Genomic DNA, 5,352 nt, shown 5'->3' with positions numbered 1-5,352 from the left:
AGAGAGAGAGAGAGAGAGAGAGAGAGAGAGAGAGAGAGTTTATCTCCTTTATTGTGGCCCCTTCCCCTCTCTGTCTGCCTATCAGGGGGTCTGTCTAACTCCTAGTCTCTCAGTGGAATCAGCCTGGATGCCCAACAGTGGATGAATGGACGATGAAAATATGACATCTACATACAATAGAACATTACTTGCCCACAAAGATTTTTATCATGCCTTTGCAGGAAAATTGATGGAATCAGACATCAACATACCATGCAAAGAGAGCCAGACTCAGTAAAGACAAGTAACCAGTGTTTTCTCTCATGAGGGGAATCAAAAAATAGGGGGGGCCAGGCTGAAGAGATGGCTCAGTGTAGATAAAACGCCTGCCACACAAGTGTGAGAATGAAAGTTCAAACCTCACTTCTGGTCTCCGCCTGCACCCAGGAGCTAAGGCTGTTCCACACAAACTCCACTCGGGAGAGAGCTGGTATCCCCAGGGGTGCTGGCTGACACACCTAAGATCACAGGCTCACAGGCCCACAGGAGGGACAAGCTCCAGTCAGACAGCAAGACCAACTAACACCAGAGATAACCAGATGGCGAGAGGCAAGCACAAGAACCTTACCAACAGAAACCAAGGCTACTTGGCATCATCAGAACCCAGTTCTCCCACCATAGCAAGTCCCGAACACCCTAACACATCAGAAAAACAAGATTCGGATTTAAAATCATATCTCATGATGAAGATAGAGGACTTTAAAAAGGACATAAATAACTCCCTTAAAGAAATGCAGGAGAACAATTAAACAGGTAGAAGCCCTTAAAGAGGAAACACAAAAATCCCTTAAAGAATTACAGGAAAGTACAACCAAACAGGTGAAGAAATTGAACAAAACCATGCAGGATCTAAAAATGGAAATAGAAACAATAAAGAAATCACAAAGGGAGACCACTCTGGAGATAGAAAACCTAGGAAAGAGATCAGGAGTCATAGATGCAAGCATCACCAACAGAATACAAGAGATAGAAGAGAGAATCTCAGATACTGAAGATAACATGGAAAACATTGACACAACAGTGAAAGAAAATGCAAAATGCAAAAAGCTCCTAACCCAAAACATCCAGGAAATCCAGAACACAATGAGAAGACCAACCTAAGTAGGAAATAGTTATAGAAGAGAGTGGAGATTCCCAACTTAAAGGTCCAATAAATATATTCAACAAAATTATAGAAGAAAACTTCCCTAACCTAAAGAAAGAGATGTCCATAAACATGCAAGAAGCCTACAGAAGATTGGACCAGAAAAGAAATTCCTCCTACCACATAATAGTCAAAACACCAAATGCACAAAACAAAGAAAGAATATTAAAAGCATTAAGGGAAAAAGTCAAGTAACATATAAAGGCAGACCTATCACAGAGCGGGGAGGGACAGAGGGAGAGAGGGAGGGAGAGATAGGGGAGAGAGAGAGAGAAAAAAAAGGCAGAGAGAGTAAGAGAGTAAGGAGGGGCCAAACAGCCCCTTTTACATCAAGCCAGGTCTACCTGGTGACAGCCAGGTAACTGTTGGGCAGAGCTTAGAAGGAATGCCAACAGTTAAGAGTTTTACTGCCGTGCACAGACACCATGACCAAGGCAACTCATATAAGTTAATTAGGGCTGGCTTACAGGTTCAGAGTTTCAGTCTAGTATCATCAAGGTAGGAACATGGCAGCATCCAGGCAGGGATGGTGCAGGAGGAGCTGAGAGTTCTACATCATCAGACTCTGGATAATATTTCCTTGGAGCCAATGAGTCCTCATTCTAGGAATCTATCTTTGCATAATCAATTATTAATAGCTGTCTAGTCTTCCCATCTGCTTATCGTAGTGAAACCTCAGCCTCAGTAAGATATCCATTGACCAGAGTGAATAAGTGCAGTCAGAAAGCACCAGCCCAACTCTATTAGGGACCGTACTGCAGCCCTTAAGGATGTGCAAGTTTATTCATTGGCCTGAAAAGACACTAGTCATTCATTGAGAAGCCAAAAGCAGAGATCCAGTGTGACCCAGCTTTATAAGAAAACAGTTGCATGTATATAATATACACATGCTCGTGAAAATAAAAAAAAAAATATGGATCAACATCTTCCTCTAAGGGTGGCTATTTTGAGGTAGTAAAAATACAAGGGACAAGATTACTCAGCAAAAGGGGTTGGGGATTTAGCTCAGTGGTAGAGCGCTTGCCTAGCAAGCACAAGGTCCTGGGTTAGGTCCACAGCTCTAAAAAAAAAAAAGATTGCTCAGCAAGTAAGGTGCCTGCCAATAAGCTTGACAGCACCTGCTGTTTGATTCCCCAGGATACACACACTAAACAAGTCTCTTTTGTTAATCTTTTTAATTTTAAAGATTTTTTTATATACATTTTTTTAATATGTCGTTGCTGTCTTCAGACACACCAGAAGAGGGCATTAGATCCCATTATAGATGGTTGTGAGCCACCATGTAGCTGCTGGGAATTGAACTCAGGACCTCTGGAAGAGCAGCCATTGCTCTTAATCGCTGGACCATCTCTCCAGCCCATTACTCTTTTCTCATATAATATGATCCTGATTATAGTTTCCCCTCCCCACTACTCCTCCCAGTTTCTCTTCACCCCCTCTCCCCTCCAAATCTCTCATTAGAAAATAACAGGCTTGGAAGAGATAACAACCAAACATGACAAAATAAAATATAAGATGAGGCAAAAGCTATCGTGTCAAATTTGGACACAGCAAGCCAACAGACGGAAGAGAGTCCCAAGAGCAGGCACCAGAGACGCACTCTTTCTCACGGAAAGGAATCCCATGAAAAATACTATCCTAATAGCTATAATAGACACATGCAGGCCCTGTGCTTGCTGCTTCCGTCTCTGTAAGCTCATGTGTAGCTTGCTTAGCTGATCCAGAGGTCCTTGTTCTCCTGGTGTCATCCAGCCTTTCTGGCTTCTACAGTATTTCCACCTCCTCTTCCTCAGGACTCTCCGAGCTGTGAATGGAGAGATTTGAAGGAGACCTCCCATTTAGACTCTCTCTCTTCATAATGTCTAGCTGTGAGTCTCGGCACTGCTGCAGGATATTTGGTCACACTGGGAACCCCCAAAATTGTGAACCTGGAAGAGAAATCTGTTTCTGGTGGTGGTGTGGCTCAGCCCTAGCACACACCTGTAACCCCAAGAGCTTTCTGTCAACAAGAGCTAAATGGGTCAAGAGGCAGAGCAAGCAACCAGTTGACAGGGAGTGGACATAAGAAAGCCCAAGAAAGAAGAAGGAGGGTCCTTGAGTTAAAGGGTATTGAAGACAGTGTGGGAAAGGAGAAAGAGATTTTTCCTTCTGGGACGTGGGTGGAGTAGGAAGGTCAGCTGGCGCTTCCTCTGTTCTCTGAGCTAGCAGACTTTCACCACAGCGTCTGGCTCCTGACTCTCCATTTGGTAAATCAAACATTTGGGATTTTGTTCCCATCTGCTGCTGGAGGAATCCTCTCTGATGACAGGTAAGAGCAGGGTGGTATACAGAGGTGTGGGGCTCACACAGCTCCTGCCCCCAACATGACACACTGCCCGTCCACACTATTACCCTGATTCAGCAACAACAAGACATCCGAGATAAAGAATGGTTCGTCTTCTGCATTAAGTCTCCTCAGAAGACTTCAGTGGCCCATTCTGTCCCCCAGAAACCATGGAGTCCACAGTCCAGTGTCACCAGAAATCATGTGGCAGTCCATGATCCGTGCTACCGCTGGCTGTTATGGGCAAGAAAACTCCTTTGGGTCTGGTATCTATGACTCCAGACTCATAACTGAGAATGAGAGTCAATGAAGGCTGCTGTGTAGCAAACTCCCCTAATTCCCCGCCTCAAAAAAGAAAAGAAAAGAAAAGAAAAGAAAAGAAAAGAAAAGAAAAGAAAAGAAAAGAAAAGAAAAAGAAAGGAAAAAGCGAAAAAGAAAGTCCAGACAGGAAGCTCTTGAAGAGAGTCCCTTAAAGCTGTGATGAAGGTACTGATGTGTACCTCTTCACAGCTGATGGCTTCCAGTGAGCAATGGTGTAGCAACAGAACCGTCCACAGACAGCCAGAAGCTGTTTACAGACAGTTTCTGAACCCAGTGACAATGTCATTCCTAGGCAACAACAACCCTCCTGCATCTGTTGCCATGGCACATGTCGTACACCCCCTGTGCATGCAGTATCACCTGTGTTAGTTACCTGCGTTACCTACACCACATCACGTAAGGCTTGTAGCATATCCTAGCATTGTTCTAGGCTTAAGATCCACGAGTTCCCAGCTTATCACCAAGCTGGACAACAATGTCCGAGTTCAGGACGCTCCCCTAGTACTGCAAAGGCCACAGTGGTCCCTGCATGGGACCATGCCAAATGGCCTGCCCAGGAACCCTGGATAGTTTGCTTGTCTTGGTTTAAACCAGTGACTCTCAGCCTTCTTAATGCTGTGACCTTGAATACAGTTCCTCAGGTTGTAGTGACCCAACCATAAAATTATTTTTGTTATTACTTCATAACTATAATTTTGCTACTGTCAGGAATTGTAATGTAAAGAGCTGATATGCAGGATAGCTGATATTCGACCCTGTGAAAGAGTCGTTAGACACCACCACCCCCTCCCTGAGGTTACAAGCCACAGGTTGAAAACAGCTGGCTTAAAGGGTTTTTCTGAGGTAAGCCAAGGCTGCACAGACTCCAATAAACACATCTTCAAATGCAGAGTCACCTCGTGGCCACCAGGATGCAGGCGTCACCAGAGAGACAAAAGAAGGCGCCAGAGACCTAATGAGACAAGAATACCGGCAAAGTATTGAAAGTCAGGGAACTCAGTGCACATCGGAAAAGCAATAAATGAAATGAACAATAAATAACTATAATGAAACAAGTAACAGTAGATTGATTTCAAAAAAATCAAACAGAAAAAAAGCAGGGAACTGAACAAAGCGCTAGGCGAAATGAATGAAAAAAAAAAAAAAAATAGCCAGTATCCAGCACTGACTGCAGAACTGATTAAGTAGAAGAATCCATGAGCTTCAAGGGGTGAGGATGGGGGGTCATTTGACAATATATGGTTGGAAGGAAAAAGAGAATGAAAAGGAATGAAAAAATGTGCACAGAGCTTAGCAGGTGTGGTGGTGCACACCTGTGATCTCAGTGACAGGGAGCAGGTGAGGTTCACGCAAGTCCTGGGATAGCCTGATCTACATAGTGAGTTCCACACCACACCAGGCTACATGGTCAAATCCAGGAGGGTGGGGGGAGGGAGGGAGAGAGAGAGAGAGAGAGAGAGAGAGAGAGAGAGAGAGAGAGAGAGAAACAAAAGAGGAGAGGAGAGGAGAGGAGAGGAGAGGAGAG

This window comes from Mus pahari, chromosome 14 (assembly GCF_900095145.1).
Source record: "Mus pahari chromosome 14, PAHARI_EIJ_v1.1, whole genome shotgun sequence".
Classification (NCBI taxonomy): domain Eukaryota; kingdom Metazoa; phylum Chordata; class Mammalia; order Rodentia; family Muridae; genus Mus; species Mus pahari.
Note: the sequence above shows the minus strand (reverse complement) of the source record.